Genomic DNA, 23564 nt, shown 5'->3' with positions numbered 1-23564 from the left:
TAAACTCTTGTCTTGTTTGTTTTTCGTGTCACAAGTGACATTTCTCACACCATGACTACCACTGCTGTCTCTGCTCCCTCTTCCTCTACTGTCAAAGTCATCGACGAACACTTAGATCGTGCCAGTTGGGAGGCTTTGTATCTTCGCCATCCCTTTAACATGCTCATTGCTGGACCTAGCGGTTCAGGCAAAACCGAATTCGTCAAACGTTTGATCGAACATAAACATCATTTGATCGATCGGCCCCCTCAACGGATCGTGTGGTGTTACAAAGAGTGGCAATCGGCGTACAGCCTCTTGCGAGAAAGTCAAGGCGATTCCATCGTGTTTGTGGAAGGCATTCCTAAAGAAGACGACGGCATCGTCTCTGACTCCCGTCAAACCCATTTGGTCATTTTCGACGACATGTTAGGAGAAGACGAAGAAGAAATTAAATTGTGGTTCACGCGCAAAGGGCATCACCGTAATGCCAGTGTCGTTTACATCACCCAAAATTTGTTTCAACAAAGTAAAGCCCATCGCACCATCAGTCTCAATGCACATTACGTGGTCTTGTTTAAAAGCCCTCGAGATAAATCGCAAGTGCAAGTCTTAGCCAAACAGTTAGGAACGCCTTGGCTGACTCAGGCGTACGACGATGCCACTCAAACGCCACACGCCTATTTACTCGTCGATTTGAAACCTACCACTCCTGAGGATTTGCGATTTCGTACCCACTTGTTTCACCACTGGTGCCAAGACGGAGGGCCTGTCCTGTACACGTCTCCGTCCTCGACTTCATTTCACTCCCCATCAAAAAATCTATAAAAACCTCAGACCCTTTTTCGTCTGTCTCACACAGTGTGAACATGACGTCCCTTCAGTCGCATCTTCCCGTCAAATTGATTCGTGCCTTGTATGGCATCAGTCGAGAAAAAGATCCACAAACACGAGCTCGTGTCTTAGAAGCTAGTCTCAAAGAAGTCTTACGATGGTTTACGGTGACGTCACGTCAATTACTCCAAGGAATCATTCAGATTCCTCATCAAACCAAACGCTTTTTCGATCGAAACAAAGTCGCTTTGGTCCAACTGGCCGATCCCCGCATCGACACTCAAACCAAAAAACAAATCATTTTGAAACCTGGAGGGAGCGGTACTCTAGGAGGGGTCATCATTCGCTCACTCTTAAGATGGGATCCTAATGCCCCCAAAGTTATCCCCAAGACAAAAGTTCAACGAAGCCCCAAGAAGAAAAAGTCCAGGTCCCCAAAGAGAAGAACTTCTCCAGTGGCGGGACCCTCCTCTTACCAGTCACCACCCCGGAAAAAGAAAAGAAGCCCCCAGAAAAAGAAACAGAGAAAAAGTCCTCAGAAAAAGAAAAGTCCACAGAAGAAAACTAGTCGCAAGAGAGGCACTGCGGCCAGGACGCAGCCTTACACTCGCAAACCACGACCTGCCACAGCGGTGACTGTGTCTCCGACAGCCTCACGTTTATCCACTTCTCCGTTGATGTCACCAGGAACTGAAGAGTATTTGGAGACGTTAATCAAACCAAGAACTTCTCCGTTGATGACCCCCAAAAGAACTTCCCCAGTGGCAGGACCCTCCAATTTAGTGGCAGTGGCTGCTGCTCACAAAGTACCTTCTCCCAAAATCAAAGTCCATGAAAGATCGGGCATGTTACAAAGTTTACTGGATTTGTCCAAGCAAGAACTGACTCGATTTAGTCCGTTACGTACCCCTGCACGACGTGTCATGCCTGTCATGAAGTTGATACGCCGTAAAGACAATCAGTGGCGACGCGTTCCAGTATAAAAAAGGCCTGTGACCAAGTAGGGTATCAGTGTTCTTTTGGTGCTCCTGAAGACTCAAAGATGTCACCCTCCAGAAAACCCCAAGGAAAGAAAAGGAAAGGACTGCCACCACGTTTAGCCAAACATGGGGACCTATCTGTCCTGTCCAAAGCTTCTCCACCCCTACGAAAAAAACTCATTCAAACGGCCTCCAAAGAGGTCATCGATACCGTGTGCGAATGTTGTTTGAACGTTTTGAAAGGCACGATCCCTTTGTCCAAACACCAGAAACAATGCTTAGGCAAACATCGTCACGTTCTTCGCCAAATGGTTCAAAAGAAAATTCCCATTCGTCAAAAAAAGAAGATGTTGGTCCAACGTGGAGGCATTTTGCCTCTCTTGTTAGGCCCCATACTGAAAGGAGTCTTGGGAACCATGTTGGGAGGACTGGTGGGAGCAAGATAAAAAGGCCTTCGAAAGTCCCAAGATCTCAGAATCGACCCCTGACAACCCCATGGAAGGACGAAAACTAGCTTTAGTGCCTTACAAACGATGGATGGAATACCATCGGTGGCAAGAACAACGCACCCCGCATTTACCTCCCAATCCTAATTTGAGCGAGATGTCCCAGTTACAACACGAATTGCAGTCCTTGATCGATCGCCAAGATTTGTCCGAAACAGAAAAATCGCAAAAGTACGGTCAACTCTTGCAACGACTGCAACTCTTTCACCAGAAAGCTTTAGACGAAACAGCTTTACCCACTCTAAAAGATTTTAAGACCTTGATGAAAAGTCCAGCACCATCATCATTACCACCACCACCACCACTACCATCCCCAAGGGTCACCAGAGATGCTACCCCACAAAGACCTGAGGAAGAAGAGATGCGCGAAGTGTTTCAAACACCGTCAGCAGCTCCCATTTCGAATAAGATTGCAGCATCCTTGTTGACCCCGTCCCCCACACCCCAACGAGAAGAAATGAAAGCTTGGGTTAAAAAGATGATGTCCACGCCTCCTTCGACAGAAGTGAAAAAGAAAGAAGGGAAACCAGAAGCGAAAGAAGAAAAGAAGACCAAAGCCATTCCATTGCCACGACCACCACCACCACCACTACCTTCGCCTTCTACTCCCGTAGCCCATCGGACACGTAAATCCGTTTCCAAACCACCCTTTCGTCCCACCCAAAGTAGCATCACCGAAGAGTGGGTGACTTATTAACACACCAAAAAAAAAAAAAAATGGAAAAAGTCTTAGCCAGCATTTACTACGATCCCTCACATCCTGCAGGTTACGCAGGAGTTCAAAAATTGTATCGTGCTGCCAAAACGCGACTGAAAAGTCTCCGTTTACCTCAAGTGCAACGATGGTTACAAGAACAAGCTACCTACACTTTACACAAACCCATTCGACGCAAGTTTGCCAGAAGTCGCACCCGAGTGGAAGGCATCGATCATCAATGGCAAGCCGATTTAGCCGATGTCTCTCATTTGGCCAGCTACAATCGTGGTTACAAATATTTGTTTTGTGTCATCGACGTCTTTTCCAAATTTGCCTGGGTCGTGCCTTTGACTTCCAAATCCAGCAGCGAGTTAGTGCGAGCCCTGCAACGGGTGTTGAAACAAAGCGGTCGTCGCCCTCTTCGATGGCAAACGGACAAAGGCACCGAATTTCTGAACCAAGCTTTCCAAAAAGAATTAAAGAAACGTGACATTCATTTTTTTACCACCGAGAATCCCGAAACCAAAGCCAGCATCGTGGAACGTTTTCAACGCACTTTGAAAGAACGCATGTGGAAATATTTTACGCATCACCACACTCTGAAGTACATCGACATCTTACCGCACCTGGTGCAAGCGTACAACCAATCTTACCATCGAAGCATCGGACGTGCCCCGCAAGACGTGACTCCCGACAACGAAGTGATGGTGTTCGAGCGTCTGTTCGGTACGTCCCCGACGAGGGCTGTCCCCAAGAAAAGTGGAGAGTTGACCGTAGGAGATTGGGTGCGCATTGGCAAAACCAAACGCACTTTCGACAAAGGTTACTTACCTAACTGGACGACCGAATTGTTTCGCGTCACTGGACGAGTGCATGGCCGTCATCCTACCGTCTATAAATTGGAAGACATGAACGGAGAAGTACTCAAAGGAACGTTTTATTTGCCCGAGTTACAACGTGTCACCAAAAAAGAAGACGACGTGTACGACATCTAAAGCATTCTCGAACGCAGAACCCGTAAAGTGGGCAAACGACGTGTCAAAGAAGTCAAAGTACGTTGGAAAGGATATCCACCCAGTTTCGATTCTTGGATCGACGCTTCGCAAGTCATCGACTATAAAAAGAAGAAGTGACCATCATGCCCTTTCACACAGCAGACGCAGCTACGTCGACCACTCCTTCTTCACCCAGTTCTTCTGTGCAAGATTTACAAAAACAACCCTTGTGGGTGTGGTGTGGAGAACGTGTGCCTAAAACGCAAATCGTCTTTTTCTGCCAAATCTTCGTGGTGTATTGTGTCATCGGGGCAGCCATTGCCAATCTGAGTTTGCAACAAGGAGACAAACAATTGTGGACCATTTTATTGAGCAGTTGCATCGGTTACCTACTTCCTAATCCCTCCCTGAAATTCTCCTCGAACGGGAACCCCGGGAACCTTGTGTCCAGTGCCAGTGTCAGTCACCAGTCCAACCACAATCAGAACCCCATTTTAGACGGAGACACACCTCTGACGTCCAGTAATATCCCCTCGGACAGCCACAGAACTCTAGAATTATGAGTCACCAAAACCAATTTTACTTAACCTTACCCAGTGACAGTTCCATGGAGGTGTTTCCCCACAACACGTTGTGCTGTTACACGGCCAAATTACCTCAAGCCATCCCCTTAGATCACGAAGCCCATTGGGAAGTGGCTTTAGTAGAAATGATTCACCCGACCCAAGTCCTCAATGTCCTTCCCAATCAAAATAAATTTGATGTGGAAGTTCATGACGAGCAAGTGCAACAGTGGATGGATACCCATAGCAAATATGACAAGAAAACCCCTGGCACAAAAAATCAAAAGTACACCACCTATCACTTGTTCATTCCCCCAGGGTATTATTTTAGTGGTCAACATTTGGTCAGCACCATAGCCTCCAGGTTTAATGTCGTGTTTCTGAAAGCTTTGGAAAGTGTCAAAAAAAGTGTCACCATGGAATACCACAAAACAGCTCGTCGCTTCTTGATGAAATTTGACGGGAGTAAAATCCTGTCCATTTTATTTTGTCCTGAATTGTTTGACATGTTGGGCGGAGACATGGACATAAGAATGGCCATGACGAAGAAAAACGAATCACCCATCGTTTACGACAACGAGTCTTTTAGCAAGTTATTTCGTGCCCCGGTAGAACTGAACCAAGGACTGAATTTGATGTTTGTGTATTCCGATGTGGTGGAGTACAAGGTGGTGGGACACACCTCCGTACCGTTACTGCGTGTCATTCCTTTCAAAGTAGATTCTGCCACGAACGCTGACGAGGAAGGTGGAAACACTTACCACGTCCACCGCGAATTTGTCCATCCTCACTATTTGCCTGTCAGTAAGTTGTATTTGGACACGATCAACATTACTATAAAAGGAGATTTGGGACAAAATATTCCATTCACCAAAGGAAAAGTCACGGTGAAACTCCATTTTCGAAAACGGTTCTCTCACGACTCGTAAATAAGTCATGTATCCAGTGTACCGAGGGGTCGCACGACAGCGAGGACACGGTTTAGGAGACATGTTAAAATCGGCCTTTCGTTCGGTGGCCCCGGTGTTGAAACCGATGGTGACACGCGGATTGCACGCCTTGAAAGATGCAGCACTGACGCAAGGCAAAGAATTTCTCCAAAATGTCATCATCGACAAACAAAACCCTAAAGAAGCCTTCATGAGGGCTGGCAAAAATGTCTTGCTGCAAACGGGCACAGACATTTTAGGCCGACGAGACACACCTATAAATGCCCTGCACGCTACCGAGTCAGGCATTCAGCAAGGACAAGGCAGAAAGAGACGACGAAGAAAACACCCTTTCACTAGACTTCAAGCTAGAAAGGCCAAGAAAAGAAGAACCGTTCGAGACTTAGACGTTTTCGATTATTGAAACACAGAAAAAATGATGCACCGAGAGTCTTGCGCTTGTTCCAAGACGGAACTGGATCTGTTTGCCATGCCCCCCACCATGATGACCATGCAAGAATCTCAGTGGGTGGAATTTCTTCCTATCTCCTCTTTGACGGATTCCGCTCCCATCGAGTTTGAAATCAAAGGACAACCCGAAGATTACATCGATCTGAATAGCAGTTACCTGTACTTGAAAGTCCAAGTAACCGAAGCGAACAACGGTCCCATAGACAATGATGATGTAGTAGCTCCCGTCAACAATTTCATGCATTCCTTGTTTAGCGAAGTGGACTTGTACTTGAATAACAAACTAGTCAGCAGCAGCATGGATACTTACCCTTACCGTGCCTACCTGGAAAATCTCTTGACGTACGGAATAAATGCCAAGAACACTCATCTGGATGCTTGCGTGGTATGGAGACCTGACCCAGCGACTAAGTTCAACACTATTGTACTTGCTGCGGATGCTTCACATTCAACGGGATTTGTAGAACGACGAGCGAAAATTGCACTAAGTCGTAGTTTAGAACTGATGGATCGCTTGCATTTGGACATGTGGTTACAAGAAAAGTATTTGTTGAACGGGGTGGATGTCCGCCTGAGACTGAATCGCAGTAGTGCTGCTTTCCATTTGATGGCTGCAGAAAATTCCACTTACAAAACCAAAATCCTAGAAGCCAGACTCTACGTGCGTCGTGTGGAAGTGTTACCTAAAGTAGGTAACGACATCAGTCAGACATTGAGCAGAACAACCGCCAAGTATCCCATACGAAGGGTAGAAGTGAAAACCTTCACCATTCCTGCTGGACAGCGATCCATGATCCAAGATCATCTGTTCCAAGGACAGTTACCCAAGCGTTTGATTGTTGGTATCGTCAAGAATACAGCCTTCAACGGAGTCCACAACGAAAATCCTTTTGAGTTTAAGCATTACAATGTGTCCAAGATCGAAGTCAGTCGTGATGGCAAGACCTTGTGTACCCGACCTTTCGAGCCTAATTTTGCCCAGAAGAATTACTTGAGATCGTACTTGTCCCTGTACGAAGCCACGGGTCAGTTAGGGACCAACACCAGTCACGGTATTACGTACGAGGATTATGAAGGAGGCTATGCTTTGTGGGCTTTCGATTTCACTCCAGACCAAGGCAGCGACGAGGGACATTTCCACCCTATAAAATCGGGCCAGATTCGTGTGGAAATTCAGTTTGCGAATGCACTGGAAGCAGAGAACACAGTGAACGTCATCCTGTGTGCAGAATTCGACAATACCATAGAAATCAACAGTTTGAGAGAAGTCATTCTAGATTACTAGAAACCATGGAAGACTGTTATCCCTCTTTACCTAGTGGAGAAACTTTGGACATGGAATGTGAGGAGACCGTGGAAAAAGAAGAAGTGATCATGATGAAGTCGAGATGGCCAGAACAAGAAGCCCATTTAGTCTCCTGTTTTGCCAAACACTTGGTCGACAAAATAACAGAATTGATCAAGAAAAATTGCTATGGAAGTCAAAACGATCATCCCAGTCAAATTCAACACGATAAATGCCTGATGTTGAGTCAAGAAGAAAAATTGGACGAGTATCTGGACGAAGCTTGGAGTCTCATCTCGAACAAAGACGTGTTGCACCAGTGGTATAAAGACTTGCGTGAACATTCTTGTCCACCATTAACCACTCAAGAGATCCATCGTATCGAAGCTCTCCTGAATCAGAGTGAGGAAACAGAACGAATAACCGTTTATTCGTCAGACATTTTCAAGCAAAAAGTCAGGATCGAATTGACGACTTATTATTACCTGTGAAGAAGAAGAAGAAGAAAAAAAACACAAAACAATGGATACCTGGGAACTTTATTACCTTTTGAACCACAGTTCGTATACGGCTTCTTGGAATCCTGTCGTCTGTGCTAAAGATGAACTCCCTCATCGCAAACCTAAAGACCATCAAGCTTACGTGATCAACACGGACGACAGTCATCTCCCAGGAACCCACTGGGTAGCCGTCTACTTTCCTCAAGAAGGATGTGTGGAATATTTTGATTCGTACGGATTGCCCCCTTTGGAAGACGATATCATTGACTTTATGAGAAGAAATGCTCAAACCACCCGATTCAATAACGAGAAATTACAAGGCACAGATTCCTTGGTGTGTGGACAATATTGTGTGTATTTTCTGCATCATCGCAGCCTGGGCTATTCCTTAGAACATTTAGTGACTCATTTCGATCCTCGTTCTTCTGCTAGAAACGATGTGAAAGTAGATCGATGGTTTTGTGACCATTATGCTTATCTTTTGTCTCAAGCTAGGAAACGTAGTGTCCATCAATGGCCTAATGATTTCCAACAGTGGAAATCACAATTTCATTCACAACGTTGTCAGCCCTGTTTAAAGTAGGTTGTAAATTGAGAAAAATTGTTTGTGATTTGAAAAAAATTGTTTGATGTTATATTGTTAAAAAAATGTTAGAGTTGTTGTTTAGTGTTAAGTGATTTTTGAATAAAAAATGTGTTTTGAAGAAAAAAATGCCTTTGTGGTTTGTTTAGCTATAAGAATGTTGGATTGATGCTCTTTCATTTCTTACTATCCCTCTCATGACACTCACTAAACGTTGCGGCTCGAAAACCGTGTGGGGGATGTTTTCCTTCACGTCCGCGCTTTGACTTTAAGAACCGGGTTATTTACAGTCTAACCATCCATTGTCGACTCATCCTCCTACGAAGATGTGCTCCAAACTAGCTAAGCTCAACGAAGCCTACGTGAATTTGCATAGGGTCAGACACAGTCTGATACCGAAGCCAGAAGAAATAGAGAATGTGAGAATGCTAAAAATCACTGAAGACCTAATAGAAGAGCTCTTCAGAGAAGAAATGAACCGGGAAAAAGAAGAATGGGCAGAGAAGTACAGACTTCAGAGACAGCAGCAACAGCAGCAACAACAGCAACAACAGCAGCAGCAACCTGAAGCTGACAGAGGCTTTGTCGATTGCCATATCGACACCAAAGAGTTCTTCTTCTCTTTCCGAAGAAGCAGACCTATCGCCAGAAAGTCTATCCTCAGAGGACATCGCATTCTTAGAAACTAAAAAAGAATGCCATAGCAAACAAAAAAACAGCCCTTTTCAGGGCTACCCGAATACTCTAGAAAAGAAATAACGATCGATTTGCCAATGTGTGTAGGTAGAGTAGTGTGAAAATAAACACTAACTCTTGCTTTTAAAAATGTGAGGGTATGTGTTGGTGTGTTTGTGTTAGTAAGAGCTCAAGTAAGTTGGTGTAGATAGTAGATTAAAATGATATCTTTTCTTAGTGTTTGAGGTGTATATTTGGGGTTAGATTGGATTGATTTGTGTATGTGGATAGTCTATTGAAGTGATTTATAAAAAATTTTAAAATAGTGATGGGTAGCATAAAAAAGTGAGTGAGTGTTTCTTTTAGGTCCGCGCGTTGTTGTTTTTTTTTGGTCATGATCTAGGTAAGATGAATTTTATGTTATTAGGGGGATGTTTTCCTTCACGTCCGCGCTTTCAGTATAAATTGAAACTCGTTCGGCAGTCCAGCTACCCATTGTTGATTGATCAACACCAAAAAATGAACACGAGACTTGAGAAACTGTTGGAGCTTCATGTGCATCTGGAATATGCCAGGCGCATATTAAATGAACTGGCCGCGGAAGCCATTGTCGAGGAGGGAAGGATAAGAGAGGAGGAAAGAAGAAACAAAGAAGAGGAGGAGAGAAGATATAAAGAAGAAGAAGAAGAAAGAAGATATAAAGAGGAAAGAAGAAACAAAGAAGAGGAGGAGGAAAAGGAGAGAAGAAATTTCAAAATCCCAGAGAGCGAAAATTGGGATTCTGAAGCGACATATCCTGCCTCTGCTCTCTCCCCCCAAAAGGTAAAAAGTAACTGGGGGATAAGATGTGTATGTGGCGTTAGGCCTGGAAGGTGCCACCATTAACCAGGTGTCCATGAAGTTCCAAACAAAAAAACAGCCCTTTTCAGGGCTACCCAATACTCTAGAAAAGAAATAACGATCGATTAGCCAATGTGTGTAGGTAGAGTAGTGTGAATATAAACACTAACTCTTTATTAATAGTGGGAGTGTATGTGATTGTGTGTTTGTGTTTGTAAATGTTGAAGTAAGTTTGTGTGTTTGTGTTTGTAAATGATGAAGTAAGTTTGTGTGAATAGTAGATTATGGGTTTATTTATTGATTCTTAGCGTATGTAGAGAGTATAGTTGAGGTTTATATTATATGAAATGAGAAAGTAAGGGGATGTTTTCCTTCACGTACGCGCGATGTTAGTCATGATCTAGGTAAGATCAAATTTATGTTATTAGGGGGATGTTTTCCTTCACGTCCGCGCGTTCACTATAAGAACCCACAGTGTTCGTTGTTCAAACCATTCTGCAAAGAATAAAAAGAAGATGGCGTCAAACCAAATGGACAAAATACAAACCTTGCAAGACGTTTTAGACAACTTAGGAATAATGGAACAGATGCTAATAAGACTCGTTGAAGACCATTATTCCTATAGTCCCCATCGTGTGAAGATGGAAATTAATAACTTAAGAAAAGCAAAGGACAAGATTAGTGGTGTCATGAAAGAGATCAAGGAGGAGAAGGAGGATGAAGAGGAAAGAATAAGAATACGCAAATGGAACGAAAAAATTGAAAAAGAAGAAGAAAATGAAAAGAGGAAGAAAGAAGAGGAGGAAGAGAAGAAGAAAGAAGAGGAGGAGAAGAAAAAAAGAAAGAGAAGAAGAGTGTAGGAGATAAAATAAGAACTTGGTGGAGGAAAAGAAGAAATTAGAAGAAGAAGAAAACCCAAAGGCCCTTTTCAGGGCCAGCCATATTTCTCGAAAAGAGATAGCCTTTCCATTGCCTACCCCTTTTTTTTATTTTATTTTTTTTTTTTTTTTAAAAAATAGAGTCCCTCCCTGTTTCAATTTTACATAGACCCTATACAGTCCCAGGGGTTTTTGGCCATGTTAATTCCCATAGACCCTATATTGTCCCAGGGTTTTTGGCCATGTTAATTCCCATAGACCCTATATTGTCCCACGATTTTTCTCCATGTTAAATTTACATAGACCCTATATTGTCCCAAGGGTATTTTTAATGATAATTCCCATAGACCCTATAATATCCCCCTTCACTACTAGTATGCCACAAACAGTTTCATCTCCTCCAAAGAAAAGGAAAGTTATATACGATAGTGCAACAAATCTCTAATTACTTATGAATAATCCAACGCAAGATCACTCATGCTACGTTTTATTCTTCGTTAAGGCCTAGAGCTGCGTACCCAGTATCATTTCATTATTTACCATATAACTTTTCTGTAATATAAATGATGAAAATGAAACATGTTCCTTGTAAAAAATATTAATTATTTATAGTTAATTTCATATAACATCCATCTATTAAAGGTGATTATACCTTAATACTATCACACTTTTTATGTTGATATTTACTCACAATTAAAATTTGAGTACTTCGGATGGACAGGTGACACCTCAGCCCTCATTAACATATTTGTATTAATACGCCGTATGTAAACAACATTTGCACGTAGCGTTCGATCTCTTCTCGCAATACTTACAATACGAAACAATTATAACTGTTAAGGTCTATCTGTTTGCGGGTGAGGGTGTATCAGTGGTAAATATAGTTGGATTATACTTAGATGGTTATTCAGTTTTTCATCAAACATTATAAGACCGAATGACCTTCGATAAATGTTGAAAAATAATAGTTACTTATGAATAATGCACGTGTTGAATGTTCTAGGCTATATTGCAAAAACAAATGAAGAGTTATTTTCACTTTAAAACATATTGAGTGAGAAAAATAATCTACGTTGGGGTTTGGACCAAGACAAGGAAATTTCAGTCTTGGGGTCCATTATTTGTCTCCCCACTCAACAAAGCTTCGTGGGAGAGGCAAATAATGGAACCCCCTTGACTGGAATTTTCCTGTCTCGGTGTAAACCTAACCATAAATTATATTAATCTTGAACACTGCGAGGTCGCATTTATTATAAAAATTGTGATTTTTTAAACATTTTATGGCAATTAAATGCATTAATCTGAGTTGATAAACGAGGATATAATGTAGTACTACACATTTCTAAATCTGAAGTTTATGTATCCTAGATAAAGTGTTAACAACGGGTAACCACAAAGACAATTCATGGAATTAACTTATCTTGTACAAACACATTCATCTGCTATTGCTATTATATATTCTCCACATTCACAAGAAATTCTATAATTATTTTTCTCCGTACTTTTTCATTCCTCCATGGCAACACCAATACATCTCGTTTCTTATACATAAATTGTATTTATCCCTGGTAATTTGTATTTAATTTTACTTATATTATTTTTTCTCAGTTGCATTTGTAACATTTTGTACATGCAGCATAAAATATCATTCGCATTGGATATAACTGGATTTATTTCTCTTGGTTAACTTTGACGTAATTCTTTGAGATTGAAGATTTTATGAATGACTTTAAACTGAAAATGGTAAATATTTTGCCCAGGGAAACGCACAATAATTAACGTCATTGTGATTTTCATTGCCCCATATGTTGTTCAATATTTCGTAGACCAACCTGAAGTCATTGTATTTGTTTTTATAATCTCTTTTAGCACATATTGAAACTCAACTCGATTTTTATTATATTATAAGGTTGGTTCGTCTCCTTTATGATGTCTGTTACATCAAACATAGGAATTATATAAAGTGCAGTCACCGTATAGCGTTTTTTCACGTATGTCTTTTAGGATTAAGCTGTGATGTATTTTGAGTGCTTTCTCGTTCCACTCTCGTTTTGAGATTAGTGCAGACTTGTATGAAGTGCGAGCTTTAATTGCGTCGTGTTCTAGCGTCCTGTTTGAACCACATCTATCACATTCCAGACACTCGTAATATTCAAAAGGTCAACCGATTCGTGCTACTTGATATTTCGCGTCTGATGGTTCCAGCAAATTTTCAGTTAAATAGTTCATCATATCCTTGCAATTACACGCAATATGTGCATTTTTACCTTTCATTATTATGGTCTTTGACTTTGCATATAGAATCTTGCTTGTTGTATAAAAATAAATATTGCTTTTTAAAAAATGCCCTTAATATCCTCTCTGATTACATCTCCCATTTTGTAAACAATCGGATCATCTAGAACTACTTGTCTGATATTAAATATTTCCTAACAAGTTAGGAAGTTATCCGTATGCAACTATTGAAATTTACTTTGAAATTCTGCCACTCAGGTTTGAATTTCAGAGTTCTAAATGACTCAGTTATCATGTAACCGAATAGTGTGCTCCATGCTTTGTCTCTGTTTCTTTTCTTGCTGGCCTAAACTGGAGTCATGTCTCGTGACGCGAGATGGGTGTTATTTTATCATCTACGTGACCTACATATATATTTATACACAGAAATCCTTTTCTAGCTTACTTGTATAACGTGTGGGTATGCTGCTTATTTAGCCATTCTTTCACTTAAACATAGATTATTTTATTTATGTGACTGATCATGTTCTCATAATTGATTTATGTTTGCGGAAGGACTGTATTTTCAAATACTGTTCTTTGTCAAGCTTTTTAAATTTCACCTTATGGTCGCCAACCAGAGGCAAATCCCAACGTGTCGGCTGGGCCGCGCTCTGCACGTTAACTTCCATCACATCTACAGCATCTCTAACATCAGCCGTTTGAAATGGTAGAAACCAAACAGCATATACTGGATTTTAAACGAATGCTTATTTAAAGCCTATGCTTATTAAATGCAATCTGTAAATCTGCAACTCTTCTCAAACCTTGTATTATAGCTTTATTGAAGCTTGAGAGTGACAAATCAACGTTTTGATACTTTGAAACCCCAGCTGACTTCGACCGTGCTTTGTCATTTCTAAACTTGTAAAGAAATTCACATTGTGTCTTGATACACAAATTGTTTCTTGTATTTTAAACGTACTGAATATTAGTATCATCTCTCCAAAACAAAAATAATGTTGAGTATATCACAGTACAGATTTGTGCTATAATTTATTTTATATACAAAAACAATTCCATCTTATTTTGGTTTTCTAATCATACTTTACATGAAATGTGTCTGACATTTATCATATTGCTGATGCGTATTAATATCTGCCCTGACATTCAGTCAGATCGCATAGCGCAGACAAGTCTGATGCTGCTACGATGATTGTGAAATCATCTTCGCTAGCCAAGGTTCCAATGTGATAACCCTATCGACACCCTGGCGTATCGAGCAGATATTTCTGCTTCGGGTCTGTGAATTTCATTGGATACCAAGGCAATCCACCGCATCCAATCAAAATTAAGATGTTCAAATTTGAACACTATTCCTACATGATTAGGACCAGGGGAGCCCAAAACTTTATTGGACTGATAAATAAGCAATTTTCCACTGCCGGTTTGTGTTTGCACAAATATCGTTCACTCAAACAGACCTGTAATGGCTTCCTTCTGGTACATAGGTATACTTTCGATGTTAAACTTACAAGGTATCCCATTCTGGTAAATTGCCTCCACCATTTTCGGCCGATGTACAATGCACCACGCTATTGGTTAGTGGGCATTACATACTACGGGAGGCAACTCATGAATGTCGCTAGGACAAAGCATTAATATATATGTTCGATCCGCCAAGGTGCAGATAAAGTTATCATATCGAAACCTTGGCTAGCGAAGATATTGTGATATATGTGTTACAATAAGTGTGAACCCGCAGTGTTCGTGAAAATTCATTTCTATTTAATTCATTTCAAATATGGCGTATGCAGTCATATGAAAGTGCGTCAACACAAAGTAGATAATAAAGTATCCCCGTCCCCGTCTTCAAGAAACCTCTTTTTTATACAGCAGCCCAACGAATTAATTTCAAACTTACAGGTGTTCCAGTGTTGTTATCTATTCGCGTAGGTGTGTTGGGTGACCACATGTCTAAATTAGAAATGCATTGATATATGCGATGGATTTCATATTAAGTTTTATATTTCTAAGCAATATTTTTTTTAAAAAATCGTTTCTTACACATTTCATACCAATGCTTATGCAATTGAGGTTTTACTTGCAAGTAAACAAAGTATGTTATTCATATATATATATATATATATATATATATATATATATATATATATATATATATATATATATATATATATAGCACAAGTTTGTTCTTATCGACATGTATAGGCTACGTCTACAAGTAGTATTTACTATAATGTAACCTTTTATTCAAATTACTTTTTTAGTAAACTCTGGGACGAACTCTCAGAATGACCAAATACTTCAGTTAATGAACAAAAAAAACACACAAAACAGCAATCATAAATAATATATACTTTTCACGTATTTCTGAGTATACAATGAAAACAACGAAAATAATTTAAAGCATCTCATTTCCTAGGAACAGGGTTGTTTTTAAATCTAACAACGCCGTGGGCAGCTTGTGACAGACCATCTAATTTGGCCGAGTGGTCTAAAGCGCTCTTCGTTACGGATCACTGCCATCTCACCTCTGTCTGCGGCGGTTCGAGTCTAAGATTCAGCCAATGTGGGCATGTGAGAAAGCTTGCCAGTAGCTTCTCGTGGGTCGGTGGTTCTTTCCGGGGTTTTCCGGGTTCTTCCTCCACCATTAATACTGGCCGCCATGTATAGCCTATCGTGCTGAAAAATGGCGTTAAACCCCACAACACAACAACCATCTAATTTCACTAAGGTGCCTGCATATCATGAATCGCGGTAGTTGATTTTCCACAAACGTGTACTCTGAGGCCCTGGTAAAGAAGAGTTTTACAGTCACAATAAAATCGTGCCCTGCTAATTAATAATATAACACCTGGATAGCCACCAAGATAAAAATCAGTGATTTACATACAGCCCGAGAAACCCATCCAGTATTGTCCCAGGCAGTTAACGTCTCTAGCCACAAAAGTAGTTATATAGTAATTTATAATCTTTATTTCAATAAATTGTAAGTGAATGAGTGAGTGAATGATTTAGATTTTTAACGTAGCTTTAACAATTTTTCAGTCATATCACTACGATGTCTGCAGTGTGACAGTTTATAGTGATGTCTAGCACTGACACCAGGCCGACAAGTCCTTACACTAACCTCTTAATGCTGAGCGCCCAGCGAGGCAGCTGTTAGTATCATTTTTGTAAGTCTTTGGTATTGCTCGGCCGAAGTTCAAACCCGCGACCCCCCGCATCCGAAGCGGACGCTCTAACCACTAGGCCACCGGCGCGGTTCATTTGTAAGTATCATAAACGTATCTAATACAGCCTGTCATATTGGTATAAATCTCAACCTATTAACAATTGAAAATCCACTGATTGCACTTTTTGACCATGCTTGCATCAATGGATTGAAGGGTCTATGAATCAATAAATGAGTGTATGTATAGATAAATAGATCAATAATAATGAATAAAATCCAAACTTCACTTACCTTTTCTTTTGACAACTGGATGTTCTAATTTGTGCATGAACTCGCACTTTTGTTATTCAAACAAATAGTTTTTGAAGAGGATTATTAATTAAAAATTATTTTTTCTTAATGTCTGCACAAATTCATTGGTATCTTATGCTTCTATTGTAGTTTAATGTCTTCTTCTTTTTCCACTAAATGTCTTTAAAAAAATGTACACGCCAACGTCGATTGCTGCAACAGATTCAGAAATACTCAAGGCGGTAGAACTGTGTGATCGCAATAATAAAATGATGCAAACAAACAGCACAGTCTATCATCTTGGATTGTAAGGTGATAAGTTGCGCGCGTTCAATAGTGAATAGCCAACACTCTATACTGGGCATGTATATCTCACGATCTTCTCGTGATCCGAATCGAAGACGTCGGTATGGCATATTTACAATAAAATGTTAACGAACCACATTTTATTCTTGTCGACATGTCATATGCTTTCGATGGAATTTACAGTAGTACATCTTATCATTCGAAAAGGGTCGCTGTCGTCACAGCTATGGGAGTATTTAAAACAATGACCCATCATAGTCAAATATAATTTATGAAAATATAGATGAAAATCATCTAGTTATTTTAAGACAAAATCTGAATATCAAAGAATCTTCTGCAGACAGATAACATCCATTCATCAAACTATAGGTCCATTGATTCGTCTTACAATCCATCTGACTATCGGGCCTTTACTAATGATTATTTTGTGGATGATATATAGCTATATACAATAGAGAGACAAATAATAATAATAATATAACTTCTGCTACTAATACTACTAATACTGCACTGCCGTCAGGCACTTTAACTTATCTGCTTCTCCATTTATCCAGTGAATACTATAAAGTAGTAGGGAAGTTTAAGTGCCCATGTATACTATTCATCATCATCATCATCATCATCATCATCAACAACAACGTCATCGTAAGTAGGAGCAACATACTCCTAATATAAATCGGTGTCCTACAGATAAGTGGAGTATTGTTTTATTCCATATTGGTTTCATTCCATAAGTATCGTCCCCATTAACTACTCCCATACCATACAGGAAAACGAATACCCAATATGTTTAAGAGGGCCGCGAAAGGTTGCTGCTTGGGGAGAGGGTGGGGGAACAGTTCCAGAGCAGCTTTAGTCATGGAGAATGTGTAACTACGCATGAACCATTTTTCCGGGAGGAAAGGCTACTCAACCGTTGCTTTTAGTTATTTCAGGCGTGGGGTGGGTGTGGGGAAGAAACTGACTTGATTCTCTGCAACACTAGCACATGTTAGTTCTTGAATGGTGAGGGTTACTACGCATCATAATCTATCTTGCTAATACAATATATCAAGTATATGGTACGCTATATCAAGTATATTATACCTTCAAACTATATGATACGATATATCAAGCATATGTAACGCTTTATAAAGTTGGCCTAGTGGTTAGAGCGTCCGCCTCGGATGCGGGAGGTCGCGGGTTCGATCCCCGGCTAAGTCACACCAAAGACTTACAAAAGTAGTACTAACAGCTGCCTCGCTGGGCGCTCAGCATTAAGAGGTTAGTGTTAGGACTGGTCGGCCTGGTGTCAGGATAATGTGAATTGTGTGGGACATCATGCTACATGTCTGCGGCATGATACCCCAGTGCTAGACATCACTATAAACTGCAACATTGCAGACATCGTAGCGATATGACTGAAAAATTGTTAAAGCCAAATCCAAATCACACACACACACACACATTATCAAGTACGTGATACGATTTATTAAGTGCATGATACGATATATCAAGTGTATTACGATATGTCAACTATATAGTATGGCATATCAAGCATGCGATATAATATATCAACTATATGACACACAAAAATGTTCCTTGAGATAGAATTTAAGCATGAATTATTATCAACAACAAAAAGACTTGAATACTGAATAGTGTTTACTAGTCACGAGCTTATTCACAATATAGTTTATTTTATTGCAAACTTGATGTTATCTTATTCTAGTGTCATATGATATTCATTCTTCTCGAGTATCATTATTTCGTTGTTCACTGATAAATTATCACATGAAACCCCACGGCCCTACTCTACTTTTTGTCATATATAAAACGTTATGTCGTGCAAGTGCGGGTTAAATATACAACACGTTTTAAAACGTAGGGTGTTTCTTATATAATCAGAGGTGTGATAAAATAATGACACGGCTACTTGCCTAGATCAAAAATTCTACAAATTTAGTTCTGAAAATACTGTGTCTAAATAACACCGGAATGGATCGAGAGAAATGGGCTGAGCGGATACAATTTTATTCATAGTGTGTGTGTGTGTGTGTGTGTGTGTGTGTGTGTGTGTGTGTAGTGGAGAGAGACAGAGAGAGGGGAAACTATTTTTCTAGCTCTAGCACCCCTTATCCTCCAAATCAAGTTGTATAAATCCATTCAATGGGTAAAATATGCAATAAGTTTTCGAAAGAGAACATATATTGAAATGAAGATCACAGTAGAATTTTAGGTTTTACCATCTTTATCTGAACCATCTGGGGTCCGTAGCTAAACCTATTAATGTCTAACGTAATATCAAAGGAGTTGCTAAAGAATATTTGTGAAGAATCAGTATACGTTTATGAGGAAAATTAAAGTTGTCTAAATGGCAGTACTTGTAGTCCCATCCAGTCACATTATCCTGACACCAGGCCGACCAATCCTAATACTAACCTCTTAATGCTGAGCGCCAAGCGAGGCAACTGTTTGTGCCATTTTTTCAGAAGTCTTTTTATTACTCGGCCGGGGTTCGAACCCGCTATCTCCTGCATCCGAGGCAGACACTCTAACCACTAAGCCACCTGAGCAATCTAGACAGTTGAAGAAATTTAAAACATGGCTAATATCTTAAATTAATGAGAGACAAGCCAGAGAGCAGCCATGCATGACTAAGATAGTGAGAAGTCATACAGTATCAAACTGGCCATGTTCTATATGTTTGGTGGCGCCATTCTAACAGGTGATCTAATGAATATATACAAAGTTAATAACAGTTCATTGGATCACGAAGAGAGTGTACTGTAGCACCAGGATGGTAATGGCGACTGACGCAAATTTTAGAATAAATAAATACATATTAAAAGGTTATTTTTCATGAGGCATTGTTCAAAATCCCAGAGACAATATTAACTGGACGTATTAGTGCCAGTGAGCTTGAATCTGGAGATAATCCGCCGCTTTATCCTACGGGAAACACCCAATAGCCGACAAGTTCCAAGTGGCTACTGACGTGAACGTTTCTTGCCAGTCCGCATGTTTTGTATGAAAACAGTCCATGCCCACACTACCGCGAAACATACTATTGTATCCAGTTGATGGCTGTAATCCTCGAAAGCCGGTTGTGCAAGAGGGACGAAAATAAAATCGCTCTGTTTGCTAATGGTAGTAAATGACTTCTTTCCAACAACATCAACGAATTATGGTAAATTTGCATAAGAAGACGCGATATGTTCGATTAAAAAGAGGTAAGAATAATCAAAGTAAACAGAAGGGGTTGTTTTGGTCTTAGTTCATTCACCCATCCCCCTCTTGCGGTCTTGGGACTGTAGAAGGGGCAACTGATGGAGGCAAACATTTTACCACAGATGTACACTGTTATGATGATCCAGGTAGGAAGGTCTTGAACTTTCTAAAGAGCGCGGTTCATATAATAAAATGCGACTTTATACAATAAGGATTTTACCCTTTATTGCCTTTAACTTTGCTGTTCCTATCTTGTTTGGGATAGCTAAAGTTAAACCACATTATATAACCAGGATTGTGCTGATTTACAAATGCGTGCACTTCATGTATTCGGGGAATTTGAATATTATTCGTAAATATTCGGCTTAATTCAAGAGGAATGTGATTGGCGCGTGGATCCATATTTCCAGATAACGTAGTGAACTGTGCAGAAATGTTGCAGACATGATATTTGAAAAGGAAGCAATGAAGTTAAGTTTTCCAAATTAAGTGGGTGAAGCTCTTCATTATATATCCGATAATATAGCATGTTAGTGGATTAGTTCATCATTATATATCTAACAGTGCAGCGTGTAAGTGGGTGAAGATCTTCATCATTATATATCTAAGAGTGAAGAGTGTAAGTGGGTGAAGATCTTCATCATTATATATCTAAGAGTGCAGCGTGTAAGTGGGTGATGCTCTCGTTATATATCTGATAGTGCCGCGTGTAAGTGGGTGAAGATCTTCATCATTATATATCTAAGAGTGCAGCGTGTAAGTGGGTGAAGCTCTCGTTATATATCTGATAGTGTAGCGTGTAAGTGGGCGAAGATCTTCATTATATATCTGATAGTGTAGCGTGTAAGTGGGTGAAGATCTTCATTATATGTCTGATAGTGTAGCATGTAAGTGGGTGAAGATCTTCATTATATATCTGATAGTGTAGCATGTAAGTGGGTGAAGATCTTCATTATATATCTGATAGTGCCGCGTGTAAGTGGGTGAAGATCTTCATTATATATCTGATAGTGTAGCGTGTAAGTGGGTGAAGATCTTCATTATATATCTGATAGTGTAGCGTGTAAGTGGGTGAAGATCTTCATTATATATCTGATAGTGTAGCGTGTAAGTGGGTGAAGATCTTCATTATATATCTGATAGTGTAGCGTGTAAGTGGGTGAAGATCTTCATTATATATCTGATAGTGTAGCGTGTAAGTGGGTGAAGATCTTCATTATATATCTGATAGTGTAGCGTGTAAGTGGGTGAAGATCTTCATTATATATCTGATAGTGTAGCGTGTAAGTGGGTGAAGATCTTCATTATATATCTGATAGTGTAGCGTGTAAGTGGGTGAAGATCTTTATTATATATCTGATAGTGTAGCGTGTAAGTGGGTGAAGATCTTCATTATATATCTGATAGTGGCGCGTGTAAGTGAGTGAAGATCTTCATTATATATCTGATAGTGTAGCGTGTAAGTGGGTGAAGATCTTTATTATATATCTGATAGTGTAGCGTGTAAGTGGGTGAAGATCTTCATTATATATCTGATAGTGTAGCGTGTAAGTGGGTGAAGATCTTCATTATATATCTGATAGTGTAGCGTGTAAGTGGGTGAATATCTTCATTATATATCTGATAGTGTAGCGTGTAAGTGGGTGAAGATCTTCATTATATATCTGATAGTGTAGCGTGTAAGTGGGCGAAGATCTTCATAATATATCTGATAGTGTAGCGTGCAAGTGGGTGAAGATCTTCATTACATATCTGATAGTGTAGCGTGTAAGTGGGTGAAGATCTTCATTATATATTTGATAGTGCCGCGTGTAAGTGGGTGAAGATCTTCATTATATATCTGATAGTGTAGCGTGTAAGTGGGTGAAGATCTTCATTATATATCCGATAGTGTAGCGTGTAAGAGGGTGAAGATCTTCATTATATATCTGATAGTGTAGCGTGTAAGTGGGCGAAGATCTTCATTATATATCTGATAGTGTAGCGTGTAAGTGGGTGAAGATCTTTATTATATATCTGATAGTGCCGCGTGTAAGTGGGTGAAGATCTTCATTATATATCTGAGAGTGTAGCGTGTAAATGGGCGAAGATCTTCATTATATATCTGATAGTGTAGCGTGTAAGTGGGTGAAGATCTTCATTATATATCTCATAGTGTAGCGTGTAAGTGGGTGAAGATCTTCATTATATATCCGATAGTGTAGCGTGTAAGTGGGTGAAGATCTTCATTATATATCTGATAGTGCCGCGTGTAAGTGGGTGAAGATCTTCATTATATATCTGATAGTGCCGCGTGTAAGTGGGTGAAGATCTTCATTATATATCTGACAGTGTAGCGTGTAAGTGGGTGAAAATCTTCATTATATATCTGATAGTGTAGCGTGTAGGTGGGTGAAGATCTTCATTATATATCTGATAGTGCCGCGTGTAAGTGGGTGAAGATCTTCATTATATATCTGATAGTGTAGCGTGTAAGTGGGTGAAGATCTTCATTATATATCTGATAGTGTAGCGTGTAAGTGGGCGAAGATCTTCATTATATATCTGATAGTGTAGCGTGTGAGTGAGGGCGAATATCTTCATTATATATCTGATAGTGTAGCGTGTAAGTGGGTGAAGATCTTCATTATATATCTGATAGTGTAGCATGTAAGTGGGTGAAGATCTTCATTATATATCTGATAGTGCCGCGTGTAAGTGGGTGAAGATCTTCATTATATATCTGATAGTGTAGCGTGTAAGTGGGTGAAGATCTTTATTATATATCTGATAGTGTAGCGTGTAAGTGGGCGAAGATCCTCATTATATATCTGATAGTGTAGCGTGCAAGTGGGTGAAGATCTTCATTATATATCTGATAGTGTAGCGTGTAAGTGGGTGAATATCTTCATTACATATCTGATAGTGTAGCGTGTAAGTGGGTGAAGATCTTCATTATATATCTGATAGTGTAGCGTGTAAGTGGGTGAATATCTTCATTATATATCTGATAGTGTAGCGTGTAAGTGGGCGAAGACCTTCATTATATATCTGATAGTGTAGCGTGTAAGTGGGTGAAGATCTTCATTATATATCTGATAGTGTAGCGTGTAAGTGGGCGAAGATCTTCATTATATATCTGATAGTGTAGCGTGTAAGTGGGTGAAGATCTTTATTATATATCTGATAGTGCCGCGTGTAAGTGGGTGAAGATCTTCATTATATATCTGAGAGTGTAGCGTGTAAATGGGTGAAGATCTTCATTATATATCTGATAGTGTAGCGTGTAAGTGGGCGAAGATCTTCATTATATATCTGATAGTGCCGCGTGTAAGTGGGTGAAGATCTTCATTATATATCTGATAATGTAGCGTGTAAGTGGGTGAAGATCTTCATTATATATCTGATAGTGTAGCGTGTAAGTGGGTGAAGATCTTCATTATATATCTGATAGTGCCGCGTGTAAGTGGGTGAAGATCTTCATTATATATCCGATAGTGTAGCGTGTAAGTGGGTGAAGATCTTCATTATATATCTGATAGTGTAGCGTGTAGGTGGGTGAAGATCTTCATTATATATCTGATAGTGCCGCGTGTAAGTGGGTGAAGATCTTCATTATATATCCGATAATATAGCATGTTCGTGGATTAGTT

This window comes from Sinohyriopsis cumingii, unplaced genomic scaffold, assembly GCF_028554795.1.
Source record: "Sinohyriopsis cumingii isolate HCF-2022 unplaced genomic scaffold, ASM2855479v2 utg000441l, whole genome shotgun sequence".
Lineage (NCBI taxonomy): Eukaryota > Metazoa > Mollusca > Bivalvia > Unionida > Unionidae > Sinohyriopsis > Sinohyriopsis cumingii.
Note: the sequence above shows the minus strand (reverse complement) of the source record.